Source organism: Lepidochelys kempii, chromosome 7, assembly GCF_965140265.1.
Source record: "Lepidochelys kempii isolate rLepKem1 chromosome 7, rLepKem1.hap2, whole genome shotgun sequence".
Taxonomy (NCBI): Eukaryota; Metazoa; Chordata; order Testudines; family Cheloniidae; genus Lepidochelys; species Lepidochelys kempii.
In genome coordinates this window covers 3,686,751-3,702,704 of record NC_133262.1, presented here as the reverse complement: position 1 = coordinate 3,702,704, position 15,954 = coordinate 3,686,751, and the positions used below count along the sequence as shown (strand labels likewise).

Here is a 15,954-nt window from a genome sequence, read left to right as displayed (position 1 = left end):
TGTGATTGTCTCAGGCCTTAAACTATACACATGGTCAGTAATTATATGGGAAACCTGCAAAAAACAACCTAGGTGTTCAAGGAAGTGGTGATTCACTGAACGGCACTTTATTCTCTGTCAGGCATGGACTCTAAACATTTTAGGAACACAATAAGATAAGACCTGACATAGACATACAAAATAATGACGTGCAGTACTCACTGCCATAAAACACCATTGAGATCAAGGGTTAAATTGGAAATTGTCTAACTCCAGTGAAGTCGATGGAGATGTTGATTTACACCAAGAGTTGAGTGGGATGTTAAATATACATCTGGATAATAAGAATATCCATGCTTACAGGTTTCAGAGTAACAGCCGTGTTAGTCTGTATTCGCAAAAAGAAAAGGAGTACTTGTGGCACCTGAGAGACTAACCAATTTGTTTGAGCATAAGCTTTCGTGAGCTACAGCTCACTTCATCGGATGCATACCGTGGAAAGTACAGAAGATCTTTTTATACACATAAACCATGAAAAAATGGGTGTTCACCACTACAAAAGGTTTTCTCTCCCCCCACCCCACTCTCCTGCTGGTAATAGTAAGGAGAGAGATTACTTTAGATAAGCTTTTACCAGCAGGAGAGTGGGGTGGGGGGAGAGAAAACCTTTTGTAGTGGCAAAAAGAAAAGGAGGACTTGTGGCACCTTAGAGACTAACCAATTTATTTGAGCATGAGCTTTCGTGAGCTACAGCTCACTTCGGCTGTAGCTCACGAAAGCTCATGCTCAAATAAATTGGTTAGTCTCTAAGGTGCCACAAGTACTCCTTTTCTTTTTGCGAATACAGACTAACACGGCTGTTACTCTGAGACCTTTTGTAGTGGTGAACACCCATTTGTTCATGGTTTGTGTGTATAAAAAGATCTGCTGTATTTTCCACGGTATGCATCCGATGAAGTGAGCTGTAGCTCACGAAAGCTTAGGCTCAAATAAATTGGTTAGTCTCTAAGGTGCCACAAGTCCTCCTTATCCATGCTTACATAATGGATTTCATTTTTAAATTTGGAGAGAGAGAGAGCGAGCATTGTGCAGAGGCAAACCTTCATGTTGAGAATGCTAATCCTAACTTAACAGGGACCTGCTTCATGGTTCCAGCTATCCACAATTCCAGTTTCTACTGTGTCCCCAACACAAGTCCAACTTCTCTCTGTTTTGACTTTCATATGAGTAATCTCATGTACTTTAATGAGACCACTTGCAAGAATAAGGGTATGTCTGTACTCAGAGACTACAGCACTACAGCTGTAGCACTTCAGTGTAGACGCTACCTACGCTGACAGGAGGAGTTCTTCTATTGGCATAATCCAACTCCAGGAGAGACGGTAACTAGGTCAGTAGAAGAATTCTTCCATCGACCTGGTGCTGTCGACATGGGGACTTAGGCTGGCTTAACAACTCCCCTCAGGGGTATGGATTTTTCATGCTTCTGAGCGACCTAGTTTTAAACTGACCTAATTTTCTAGTGTAGAACAGGCTTCAGACTAGTGTCATGCATTGAAAGGACTGGGCCCAATAGCATGAGCAAAGAGATGAATTCAGTCCACCTTATTCAGGAATTGAGGTATGAACTCTCCCTCCTCTCACCAATGTGAAGACTTAAAATATTAAATTTCAATTTTGTTGTCTTGAAAAAACAAAGGAATTTTAAATGAAAAATTGTTGTTGCACCGTTAAGCGTACATAGCTAAAAGAAAAAAGTCAGGAAATACTGTAAGAAACTCAACTTTTGCAGTGTCAATTCCTCTGCTTTGCATGTTTAGTATTTTTATGGCAAAAATGTAACAAACCACCCAGTATAAACTACACATTTCAGGCCCAATTCTGCAACCTTTACATACATAATTCTTATTCTATCCCGTAAGACTTCTCATGAGTGGAAATTGCTCAGGTGAGTGACACTTGCTGAATTGGGCCTTGAACCAGAAAAACAGGGAAGGGAAAAATGGTAAAACTGGCAGCATTTACCTTAAATTAATTTTCACTTTATTTGTGAACTTGAAAAATCTGCTAAAATTAATTTCCCGTGATTTCCAGTAACAGGGCAAGCGGCAATGCTGCACAGCAGGAGTTTGAAACTAATGTAAAACAAATACGCGTCCAGTCTTTTCCCCACTAACATAACCATGTGCTCCAGTAAGCAGTTCTAAAGTGCACACGTACTCGCAGAATTGCTACAGAAAGGTTAACCTCTGAAATCTTAACCCTTTCAACCTTTTTTGTATGCCGTCAATGTTAATATCATATACTGCATAATACACTTGAGTACAATAGTCTTTAAATAAAAAGAAAGTTGATTGGCTTTAGTAGAATAAAAAAAAAGTACATTTCAAAAGAAGAAAGTGCCTTTGCTTCTCCCTTTAAAATATCTTTGGGCCAATTTTTCCTCTTAGTCAAGTGTCTCCTCTGGAGTTACTCTGACTTCAGTAAGTGGAGTTACTCAACTCCAGGTTTACACTGGCATTAACTAGGAGCAGAATCTGAACTCTTATTTCAACCACAACTTCTAGAAACAGTTTTTGCGGAATTTTGTGTAGGGGAAAACATTCAAATGTCTTACTGAAGAGATAGATCTGTTTATCTTTCATATTTTTAACAATTTCCTCTATTATTTTATTTGACTAGCTGTAATTAACTAAAGACATACTGAATGTCAGGACCAGATCAGCAGTGAGATATTTCTATCCAAACGCAGCAACCATCTCCATTAGCAAAGGTAGGCTTTTGGTAGTTTTCTTGATACAAACTTTGTTGTTCATTGGTTTTTCATCCTTATAACGTGCATTAAATGAGGAATGCTGCTATGTGATCAGGAATCATGTGATCATCCATAAATCTTCTGTGGCATGATGAGATTGCCGGTGACAGACATAGATTGAACATCTAGACAGACTGTCTTACGTACCTGGAGATTGAATGCCACCCGGATCAATCTGCCAAAAAACTATGCCCTATAGGATTTTCCTTGATGATGAATTAAAGAGTCTCTCACTGCCTCTTTATTCTCATAGAATCATAGAATATCAGGGTTGGAAGGGACCCCTGAAGGTCATCTAGTCCAACCCCCTGCTCGAAGCAGGACCAATTCCCAGTAAAATCATCCCAGCCAGGGCTTTGTCAAGCCTGACCTTAAAAACCTCTAAGGAAGGAGATTCTACCACCTCCCTAGGTAACGCATTCCAGTGTTTCACCACCCTCTTAGTGAAAAAGTTTTTCCTAATATCCAATCTAAACCTCCCCCACTGCAACTTGAGACCATTACTCCTCGTTCTGTCATCTGCTACCATGGAGAACAGTCTAGAGCCATCCTCTTTGGAACCCCCTTTCAGGTAGTTGAAAGCAGCTATCAAATCCCCCCTCATTCTTCTCTTCTGCAGGCTAAACAATCCCAGCTCCCTCAGCCTCTCCTCATAACTCATGTGTTCTAGACCCCTAATCATTTTTGCTGCCCTTCGCTGGACTCTCTCCAATTTATCCACATCCTTCTTGTAGTGTGGGGCCCAAAACTGGACACAGTACTCCAGATGAGGCCTCACCAATGTCGAATAGAGGGGAACGATCACGTCCCTCGATCTGCTCGCTATGCCCCTACTTATACATCCCAAAATGCCATTGGCCTTCTTGGCAACAAGGGCACACTGCTGACTCATATCCAGCTTCTCGTCCACTGTCACCCCTAGGCCCTTTTCCGCAGAACTGCTGCCTAGCCATTCGGTCCCTAGTCTGTAGCGGTGCATTGGATTCTTCCATCCTAAGTGCAGAACCCTGCATTTATTCTTATTGAACCTCATCAGATTTCTTTTGGCCCAATCCTCCAATTTGTCTAGGTCCTTCTGTATCCTATCCCTCCCCTCCAGCGTATCTACCACTCCTCCCAGTTTAGTATCATCCGCAAATTTGCTGAGAGTGCAATCCACACCATCCTCCAGATCATTTATGAAGATATTGAACAAAACCGGCCCCAGGTCCGACCCTTGGGGCACTCCACTTGACACCGGCTGCCAACTAGACATGGAGCCATTGATCACCACCCGTTGAGCCCGACAATCTAGCCAGCTTTCTACCCACCTTATAGTGCTCCAGTCCATTGTCCCGGGGCTGCTTCCCATGTGGCTCCAGCACCTTCTTCTGCCCTTACCTCAGAGCCTCAGCCTGCAGGCCCTTGCAGCTACCCAGGAGCTCTCTCTAGCTCCCCATGTCCCTGCTTGCAACACTAAGTTGCACCTGGTGCTGGCACTTCTTCCTCCTGCTAGGAGCCTAGTCTTCTCCAGTCAGCTACTGACCTCTGCTCTGCCCTGCAGCCCTTCTTATATGAGCCTGCCGGGCCACGATTAGCTGCTCCTCTCAGCCCTTTTCTAATTGGTGCCTCCAGCGCAGCCTCCGTAGCGCTGCTTTTAACCCCTTTTCTACCAGTGAGGGGCAGCCGTGCCATCACCCCCTCCCTTCCCCCCCCCCACACACAAAGGGGAGCTGACACAGAGTCATCATTGAAATCACCCATCAGGGTGACCCAACAACAGCAGGGGCAAACCCAAAGTATGAAGTTTCTACATGATCCTCCACACCTCAAGGAGGCAGCACAACAGTATGGACAAGGCACTGGATTGGGACACAGGAGACCTGGATTTCTTTACCAGCTCTGCCACCAGCCTGCTCAATAGCCCAGGGCAAGTTACTCCCTCTCTGTGCCTGTTTCCCCTCCCACCTTTTTGTCTATCTATTTAGCCTGGAAGTCCTTTGGGACAGGATCCAACTTTGGGCAGTGCCTAGTACAGTGAGGCCCTGATCACACATGAGGCATCCAGGCACTACTATAATGCAAATAATAAATAAAGGTCAGGAGTTTGTGAGCATGATGCTCTCTCCTCACTTGGGCTCTGCTCCATTCTCGAAACCAGGCAAGATATTTAAATATGAGAATCCTACTGCCATATATTACTTGACAAGACAGCAGAGTCCTTGAATATTACCATAGCCTGACTGTTCACAAGGAACAAAGCAGGCAAGAAGAGCCAGAAGGCCCACATCATGTGACCATGCACACCCACTCACCAAAACACAGCTGGTAGGTTTAACTTTCGTCCAGCTTTGCCAGGGTCCCTTTAAACTTTACTGGTTTTTGTCAGTTTGCGTCACAGAGCTAACATTGTTCTGAAGGGTGTGGTAATGCATTTGTGACATCACAATTCTGTAGCACTGGACAATGGCATCAAACACAGAATTACAATTTTGCTACAGAAGCAAATTTCTGCAATGCCGGTGCGTCGCACTCTGTTTTTCAAAGCTCAGTGAAAAGGACTTTTGTGCCTTCTCTTTACCTAAACAATCACAGAGAGAGGCTAATTGTGAGGAGCTTCTGTGAGAACAAAAGAAGATGATAAATGTATAATAAAAAAGCAGAAGAATGAGACAAAAAAGGAAGGACTCTTTTTCAGGATGTTTCTCCTTCCACAGCCCAGCAAGCACCATCTCAAGGGCTCAGTATTATTGACTCATTGATTTTTATATATCCTCTTTCACAAGACTCAACAAGCTTTATAGAAGTACCAAACATATGCATCTTATATTTGGAGCACTTCACCCATCAAATTGCAGCCACTTCTACAGTGGAACATGGTAAAAATTATAATAGTGCCAGCAACTCTACAATAACTTAGGGAAAAATAATGAAAAGAACCTTTTCCATTTAAATCTTATATCCTATCTCACACTTTCCCCCCTACGTTACCTCAGAAGTAAAAGATGTACGTCAAGAGGCATTGAATATTGCACTTATAAATTTGCTGGACATGGTAAAATTTCTGTCTTAGCTGGAAACTATATTGGGGGAAGAGAAACCATGGAAAATTCCCACATCAAATCCTCTATGTCAGACTGAAATGTGGAATTTAAGCTGTAACCTCTTAGTATCTCATGCAGGAATTACAAACGATAGACTTCACCCTGGTGGATGTAAGTGTAATTATCAAGAATGCATGAATCACTTATGTGTTTTTTGAAAATTGTATCCCATTTGTCTATAAAGAATGAATGCTGAGTTACCTGTGGATAGAGTTAAAATTCCACAGTTGAGCGTGGAGGAATGTGGGGTGTGCATTGTGGCTGGCTCTGTCAGATGTGTAATGGAGTTTGTTGTGAAAGTGAGGAGTCTGAATGTGTTTGGATGGTGAGATACTTGGGTGGTAAGGGTTGTGAAATAAATTTTTTTTTTAAGTGAAATAGCTTTAATATCATTTAGCTAAGGCTGAGCTCCTTTGTAAAGCACTTTGAGATCTATGGATGGAAAGTGCTATATAAGAGTTAGGTGGTAATATTTAATTGGTGATTGTGTTAGTGGGATTTGGTTTTGAGCAACCTTCTCTCCAGGCAAACAAAGACTTTGGCTTGGGGTTACCATTCACAGCAGGGCGACTGAGTCTTGTTTGTTTTTTGTAATCTAATTTGATTGGATTCAGGTTTTGAGCTTTCTCTGGGCTTGGAATAAGCAGGTATCTCTCTAATTTTTGCAACTCAGATTGGAATAAAATTTTTGCATACAGAATTGGTTATGCCTTAGGTCATCATTTGAACACTAACTGGGCAGGTAAGAACACAGTGCTGTACATTTGGTCTGGTATGAAAGTATTAGCAATTTGGGGTGGTGGGAAGTTAATTGCTAAACTAGTATTAAGTTAATTAAATCCATAAGGATTCTTTCTTTAACGTTGCTTATTGCATACTTAAAATAGCACTTACATATTTAAGATTTCTTGGGGACAGATCTCTTTGGAAACTAACTGCAGATACTGGGCCAGGTTGTACCCAGATGCTATGTGGTTTTGCAGGGAGCAAGCACACAGAGCACTCCTCCTGCCATCTTGTACATCTGTGCAGAAGAGTAATTGTTGGTTTTCTCCCTTGAGTGAAGGGACTGATCTGTGTGTGTCCCAGAATACAAGACACCCCCAAAGGAGCAGGAATGAGCTGAGCCAGTGCCAAGTGCATGGGGTAGAGTACGCTGCATTTTCATAGGTGGTGTAGCCACTACTCTTGTGTCCTGGGGAGCTCCGGCAGGAACTGTGTCCCAGTGTGTAGCTGCTGCCTGTAAATGGCATGACTGAGATTGTGGAAGGTCCTCTGTCTTTGACACAGCCTGATCCAAAGCCCTTTGAAACCAATGGGAGTCTTTCCAGTAACTTCCGTGGGCTTTGCATCAAGCCAGTAGTATTGACTTCACCCCGGGTCTGATTCTGCAGTACTTGGGCTATATCTGCCACCCTTTTTTTTTCCTTCTTCAGTGATTTTATGAATAAGTTCAATTTGGCCTGTTTTGAGTGGGCTGTAGTAAAATTCAGAGCGCGAGTCATTCTGACCGCTGCAATTCTTTTACAGACAAAGTATCCCTTTTAATTGCAGGAAAATGCAGTCTGATACCATTCAGTCCAAACAGAATGGGCATTCTTTTAATTGGTGAGGAGGGTTTGTTAGCCTGTAAGCAGCAGTTAATAATATGGAGTGAAGTTGTTTTGAATCAGCTGGCAGAATCACCTTTGCGCAGGCTCCAGCTATCTTAGCTTGGACAGCCTGGTTAAATTGTGCTGTGGGACATACTTCTCCCCTACATGGAGAAGGCTGCTGGCGCTCTCTGTGGAAGGAACATGCTGTCTCAAGAAGAAGGCACAGCAGGATAACAAAAGCTGCAAAGAAAACACAGGTCTCCCCGAAGGCAACAACTTCCACTTTTATATAACAGTCATTAAATATTCTTCTGACACAAGGTAACTTGCCAAACTTAAAAGTTCCTTCTGTGTGCACAGAGTGTGAGGAGGTCATATGAAAGGTACTGAATGTTGTTTATGCCTTTTTCTCTCTCTCAGTAATGGTCTCCTTTTGAGGAACAGTTCAATTTACCCCCTTTGTGACTCATTTCTTTCTACCTTTTCCTTTGGTGGTTCTTTGTAGAACTAAAGTGTGTGTGTGTGGGGGGCGGGGGGGGTGAGGAATCCATTTTTATTTTTCTTCAGTGGGAATAGAAAAGTTGCTATCTAAAGATTTTCTCATGCTCTAACAGGCCTTGAATTAGAAAGAGAGAACCTGAAGTGTAGGAGATTTTACCAGCGACTGGGTGGCAAACAACAAATATTTATTGTGCCAGAAGTAAGGCTTGACAAATTTTTGCCAACAATGGCCAAAAATACCCAGACTTTTGTTAATGATCAGTTCTTGATAGGTTACCATCCATATGTAAGAAGGCCCTGTTCTTGGATCTTGCTGTGGTCCTCAAAAATCTTTCACCGATCATCCATTTGAAGCCTTCACAGTTAGAATTCCTCCCACATAAATTCTCTCCTTCTTGCCATAATTTCAACAAAGAAAATTGAAGTCACAGGTCGTAGTGATAGATACATTGTATTTAAAGATGATTAAGAAGGCAATACTTCCGAGAGTAGATTTATTTGTATTACCTAAAGAGAGATTCACAGTTCCATATGTATTTCAAAATTAGACTCTCCTCAAAGCTCCATCAGTAAGAGTCTGATGAATTGCCTCATTTGGGGGATGAAAGAAGAATACGTAAGTGATACTTCAAAAGAACGGAAGATGTTAAAATCTTGGCAATGGACTTTAAATTTTGTACCAGCAAACTGCACTAAGTATGCACGTTTCTCAGCAGGCTTTTGTGAGACAGCTAGTTGGCTGAATTAGATTAACAAACTTTCAATACTACAAGATATTTTTATGCTGGGTTTTTTTGTTTTTGGGAGGGGGGGGCATATTCTGCAAGAGACTGAGCAGGAGACTATTTAAACTTAATTTTTGTGGCTGCTTTTTGGGCTTCCTAAAAGATTTTAGCAAATGATTATAGGCTATTTCTTCTATAAAACTCTCGTTCTCTGTCTCTAGTATAATAAAGATACCACTCCCTTCCTCTCAGTCTAGGAAATTAGGATACTGTTTCTTAGTCTCATCGTACTGAGGGAACTTGCCTTAAGAAAGATGATGGGGGCTCCAGTAAGATGACTAAGCGCTGATCTTCTCTCAAAGATTCCCATTATAAGACTAAAACTGGTCCATGCTGGAGCCTAAAAAAATACATGATCCTATTTAAAGAAACTGTTACTATTTCTGCCATCAGGACACTATGGTTACTGATATTATTTTAGATGTGCGTGGGAGCAATGATTATCCAAAGCAGGGAAAACAAGAATATTCAAAAAGACTTTGATACAGCTTTGAATTTTAATGCACTGGTTTTATGTGTATGATATGATTATTGGTTGAGAACTTTGCTTTCCGTAAAAATAGACAGAAATAATTTTGACTGTGCCTTTTGGCTACAGATACCTTGAAATCCTATTTGGAAAATTGATTTTGATGCTTTGGGTGAAGGAGTCTGAGTGATTGTAGGTTAAGGGTTTGGCTGAATTCCATTCTCAGGCCATGGGCTAAGCATCTTTATCAACCTTTTAAGAAATTACAGCCCCCTTTCCAAAGAAACTAAACAGTAAATCCAGCACAGCCCTGATTTGATTTGAAAAGATCTCATATATCATTTGATAAGGGAAACAATAGTTGTTAGGGAGGGGATTCCTTAAGGGAGTTAGCCAGCCATGCGATGCTTTTGTTTGTGAACCAGAATATGGATTTTTTTTTTTGCAGATGAAGAATATATACAAAGTAACGAGTGCACCAGGAGAGGACAATATGTAGTCATAATGGCATAAGCAATAGAAATTCAAGGAGCAGTAAAATACACTTGATATTGACAAGATTGAGATTTACTCTTGAGAGAAGACAATTTGACAGATGATCTGAGTGAAGTGTTTAATGATCGTGGTATTTTACACTTGTGTTAAACTATTCATCAGGGAATTTCCAAGTACCTGACAAATGGGACATTGCTTCCATTTTATAGATGGGGAAACTGTGGGCTTAGCTACACTTAAGTTTTGTCACTTCAACTATGCCAACATAGTAGCAGTATAGCTTGCTCCAGTTTAGCTGGGTCTACACTAGGACTTTTACTGGCATAACTGTCAGTTCAAAACAAAAAAAAGCACACCTCTAACCAATGTACCTATGCTGGTAAAACTTGTAGGAGTAGGCCAGCATAAGGCTAAAACAGAATAGGTGACTCATCAATAGGACTCGTTAAGTCCATTAATGGCTATTAGCCAGGATGGGTAAGGAATGGTGTCCCGAGCCTCTGTTTGTCAGAGGGTGAAGATGGATGGCAGGAGAGAGATCACTCGTTAGGTTCACTCCCTCTGGAGCACCTGGCATTGGCCACTGTTGGCAGACAGGATACTGGGCTGGATGGACCTTTGGTCTGACCCAGTATAGCCATTCTTATGTTCTTAGCATACAAGCAGAAGTGGGGAGAACAGCCAGTTTTTATTTATAATATAAGGTTTTGGACAGAGATTTCCTTTATGCTTGTTACAGACAAGAAGTCTGGAGACTACCTGTGAGAGTCTGTCCAGAGGCAGAACAGAGCCGGTAGGCCTGACATGGGAGAAGCTCGGCTCTATCCCACTGATTGACAAGTTTGGACTGGTCTTCAGTTCAATAGAACAGAAGCGAAACTCTCTGATAACAACAGCTGCACCAGGCCATGAAAGTCAGAAGTGCAGAGGGAGAAGGCATGGGATGGAAATTCCCTGACTTTGCTCGATTTAAATGTCTTTACTGTAAGAGAGAAGACCACCCTTGCCCATTAATTGTGCGGGGGCTGGGTTTTGGGAAGGGCTGGGGGTAACGACACTGCAGGGAAGCACCCAGTCAGATGAACCCTTTTGACCTTCCTAACCCACATTCCAATGGCAGTTAAGCTGTCCATTACTAGCACCCTGGTGTATTTCTGGCTGGGAGTGTGGGACGCCAGAGACGCCAGGCTCCCTTTTCAACTGGGTGTTCCTGTCGAAAACTGGATGCCTGGCAGCCCTAATTCTCAAAACTATTCTTCAATTTGTTGTTGGGTTTCTTTGGTTTTGCTCCCCCCACGTTACTGAAATCTGTCAAGATGTCCAGAAAGGTAGGAAAGCAGCCATCAGACTCCAGAGTTTATGCCAATTCTATTCAGTGAATAAGCTGGCAGGATGTTTTCATGTTAGTTTCCTGGCCAGCGGCAGGTTAAAGCTCGTCTCTTTAATGGCCGACGATAGCTTTGGATGTCCACTGAAGATGTCCTTCAACTCTGACCTTTGACTGCAGTGATGGTTTTATTAACACCAATTGGTCCATCTTCTTTCCCCTCCTTGTAAGTTACACTTGAAAACTTGAAATTACGGGGAGGGGGTTGTTTTATCACCTGCAACTGTTGAAGGTTCCCTTTCTCTATTAATTTTCACCTACACCTATTTATCAGCCACATACAGAAAGATCTGACTTTTTACAGAATTCTGCTAACCACCTCTGGGCAGTGTTTGCAGTAACATAGTAGAGATGTCTACGTGCATAACTAAGCTGATGCCTTATTAATTTTACTGTGAAAAAAGCAAAGTGCATGAAGTTACTCCAGATTTACAGTGGTATAAATGGGAATAGTCTGATCCTGAGTGTGTTTCTGATCTTACATTGATTACTCCTTATTTAGACCAGCATTAGTGAGATGTGGATCAGGATCCTGGAGGGCCAGCACAAAAACAATTATTCTTTAGGATACGCACAATGGTGAAAACATTAGACAGTTCCATGTCCATGGGTTAAATATATGATCTTCGGTACAACAATCTTATTTCTCAAAATTGTTTACAGTCAAAACAGCATTGGAATGACATAGCATTAAATGTTATATGATGTTGTAAAGTACACAGGTTCATAAGTCATGTAACGGACCTTGCACAGACTAAACAGCAGGTGAGCTCAGATCATTTGGACATGTGACACTCATAACTATCCAGTTTTAACTCCTATACTTCACTACACTTTTACCTTATCAACATTCATTGGTTGAAGGTTTTGATGATCATATCTAGAAAGTCAGCTTTAGAAACTCCTCACACAAATTATTAAATGGGAAATACAAGTTACCCCTAAGATGAGACAAGAATTCTGTGCCCTGATGGCACAGAAATACCTATTTACTTAGGAAAAGTAACATTTCATTTCATGGAAATGTTGTCATTCACAGTTTGCTGTCAAAATCTATGGCAGTCCTCATTACCTTTGCTATCAGTCCCTCTAGACTACTGAAGACTTATTTGAACTATATATAAATTCATGTATTGCAATACAACACAATAGGGAGATTTAAAGGCACTCTGGTAGCCTTCATTCACAATTCCCTTGCTTTTATTCGTGTGTGTTTCAGTTTTAAAATTCTGAGTAATTTTCATATTGCTGTTTTCATGAAAAATATTTCATCAGCTCTGTAAGTGGGATTTTTACAAATAGAAAGGTTCGTGATTTAAAGACTTATGGCTAATTATGCACCTAATCCAGCCTGTTGTTTACAGTTTAACTGCCCCAAGAGGGTCCCCCCCCCCAGAACACAACAGAAAATAGAATTAGCTGTTTTATGGGGCCTTCAGTTGCTAGAAAAGAAAGTCTAGAACATGCCCGAAGAACATGCAGTGAATGTAAACCTCTCTCTAGGGAAGGTCTACAGAATAAGAGAAAATATATTGGATCATGGTTCATGGGAAATGCAAATAATTTTAGGAATAAATTCACAATTATAGGAACAATAGGGCTGAGATAAAACCACAAATAGGCTTAGAGTACAGACAGAGCAAAACTAAATAAGAGTAACAGAAAATCAAGGATCTGGAGCCTAATAGAACATCATGAATCTTTCCTAGACATCCAAAGAACACTCACAAGTCTCAATGTAGAGAAAACAAAAGCTATTAGGTGCTTTCTTAAATGTAACTAAGCTGGGCCCTTTGCCTAGCATTCTTGCACATATTTTGGACGTTAGACCGAATATCATTCTCAGTTACATGCATATGGCTCACTGATTTGACTTCCATGCAGTTGCATGTGTTTACCAGACTGCAGAATTTGGCTTTAAGAGTCTCTGAGTAACTCCTTTATTTCTCTACTAAACCAAAAGCACCAACACTATCATAAAGACCATTTAAAAAGGGAGGCTCATGATAGCAGAAATGGGCTTTGTTCTCAATTCTGCCAGGGACTCACTATGCAATCTTTGACATAAAAATGGCCATACTGGGTCAGACCAAAGGTCCATCCAGCCCAGTATCCTGTCTGCCAACAGTGGCCAATGCCAGGTGCCCCAGAGAGAGTGAACCTAACAGGTAATGATCAAGTGATCTCTCTCCTGCCATCCATCTCCACCCTCTGACAAACAGAGGCTCGGGACACCATTCCTTACCCATCCTGGCTAATAGCCATTAAAGGACTTAACCTCCTTGAATTTATTCAGTTCTCTTTTAAACCCTGTTCTAGTCCTAGCCTTCACAACCTCCTCAGGCATGGAGTTCCACGGGTTGACTGTGTGCTGAGTGAAGAAGAACTTCCTTTTTGTGTTTTAAACCTGCTGCCCATTAATTTCATTTGGTGGCCCCAAGTTCTTATATTATGGGAACAAGTAAATAACTTTTCCTTATTCACTTTCTCCACACCACTCATGATTTTATACACTTCTATCATATCCCCCCTTAGTCTTCTCTTTTTCAAGCTGAAAAGTCCTAGCCTCTTTAATCTCTCCTCAAATGGGACCTTTTCAAAACCCCTAATCATTTTGGTTGCCCTTTTCTGAACCTTTTCCAATGCCAGTATCTCTCTTCTTTTTTTTTTTTTTTTGAGATGAGGGGACCACATCTGTACATAGTATTCAAGATGTGGGCGTACCATGGATTTATATAAGGGCAATAAGATATTATCTGTCTTATTCTCTATCCCTTTTTTAAATGATTCCTAACATCCCGTTTGCTTTTTTGACTGCCACTGCACACTTCGTGGACGTCTTCAGAGAACTATCCACGATGACTCCAAGATCTTTCTCCTGATTAGTTGTAGCTAAACTAGCCCCCATCATATTGTATGTATAGTTGGGGTTATTTTTTCCCAATGTGCATTACTTTACATTTATCCACATTAAATTTCATTTGCCATTTTGTTGCCCAATCACTTAGTTTTGTGATATCTTTTTGAAGTTCTTCACAGTCTGCTTTGGTCTTAACTATCTTGAGCAGTTTAGTATCATTTGCAAACTTTGCCACCTCACTGTTTACCCCTTTCTCTAAATCATTTATGAATAAGTTGAATAGGATTGGTCCTAGGACTGACCTTTGTTGAACACCACTAATTACCCATCTCCATTCTGAAAATTTAGCATTTATTCCTACCCTTTGTTCCCTGTCTTTTTAACCAGTTCTCAATCCATGAAAGGATCTTCCCTCTTAACCCATGACCACTTACTTTACATAAGAGCCTTTGGTGAGGGACCTTGTCAAAGGCTTTCTGGAAATCCTAAGTACATTGTGTCCACTGGATCTTCCTTGTCCCCTCAAAGAATTCTAATAGATTAGTAAAACATGATCTCCCTTTACAGAAACCATGTTGACTTTTGCGCAACAATTTGTGTTCTTCTTTGTGTCTGACAATTTTATTCTTTAATATTGTTTCAACTAATTTTGCCCAGTACTGACATTAGACTTATTGGTCTGTAATTGCCAGGATCACCTCTAGAGCCCTTCTTAAATATTGGCGTTACATTAGCTATCTTCCAGTCATTGGGTACAGTAGCTGATTTAAAGGACAGGTTACAAACCATAGTTAATAGTTGTGCAATTTCACATTTGAGTTCTTTCAGAACTCTTGGGTGAATGCCATCTGGTCCCGGTGACTTGTTACTGTTAAGTTTCTCAGTTAATTCCAAAACCTCCTCTAGTGACACTTCAATCTGTGACAATTCCTCAGGTTTGTCACCTACAAAAGACGGCTCAGGTTTGGGAATCTCCCTAACATCCTCAGCCGTGAAGACTGAAGCAAAGAATTCATTTAGTTTGTCTGTGATGACTTTATCGTCTTTAAGTGCTCCTTGTGTATCTAGATCATCCAGGGGCCCCACTGGTTGTTTAGCAGGCTTCCTGCTTCTGATGTACTTAAAAAACATTTTGTTATTATCTTTTGAGTTTTTGGCTAGCTGTTCTTCAAACTCCTTTTTGGCTTTTCTTATTATATTTTTACATTTGGCAGTGTTTATGCTCCTTTCTGTTTACCTCACTAGGATTTGACTTCCATTTTTTAAAAGATGCCTTTTTATCTCTCACTGCTTGTTTTACATGGTTGTTAAGCCATGGTGACTCTCTTTTCGTTCTTTTACTGTGTTTTTTAATTTGGGGTGTACATTTAAGTTGAGCCTCTATTATGGTGTCTTTGAAAAGTGTCCATGCAGCTTGCAGAGATTTCACTCTAGTCACTGGACCGTTCAATTTCTGTTTAACTAAATGCCTCATTTTTGCATAGTTCCCCTTTCTGAAATTAAATGCCACAGTGTTGGGCTGTTGAGGTGTTCTTCCCACCACAGGAATACTAAATGTTATGGTCACTATTTCCAAGCGGTCCTGTTATTGTTACCTCTTGGACCAGATCCTGTGCTCCACCCAAGACTAGATCGAGAGTTGCCTCTCCCCTGGTGGGTTCCTGTACCAGCTGCTCCAAGGAGCAGCCATTTAAAGTATTGAGAAATTTTGTGTCTGCATTTCATCCTGAGGTGACATGGACCCAGTCAATATGCGGATAATTGAAATCCCCCGCTATTACTGAGTTCTTTATTTTGATAGCCTCTCTAATCTCTCTTAGCATTTCATCATCACTATCACTGTCCTGGTCAGGTGGTCGGTAATAGATCCCTACTGTTATATTCTTATTAGAGCCTGGGATTACTATCCATAGAGATTCTATGGAGCACGTGGATTCATTTAAGATTTTTATTTCATTTGACTCTACATTTTCTTTCACATATAG

The 15,954-nt window shown here is 41.1% G+C and overlaps 1 protein-coding gene across 20 annotated transcripts in view; it reads left to right on the top strand.

Annotated features, from left to right (window-relative positions):
• Positions 1-15,954, top strand: part of FHIT (fragile histidine triad diadenosine triphosphatase) — a 1,095,777-nt gene that overhangs the window by 249,810 nt on the left and 830,013 nt on the right. For 2 of the 20 annotated variants that reach the window (XM_073350957.1, XM_073350943.1), the window contains one exon: positions 2,662-2,752. The exons of the other annotated variants lie outside the window; for them this stretch is intronic. The gene's annotated coding sequence lies outside the window, so the exon portion shown is untranslated. The remainder of the gene's footprint in view (positions 1-2,661; positions 2,753-15,954) is intronic. 20 annotated transcript variants of the gene reach the window in all.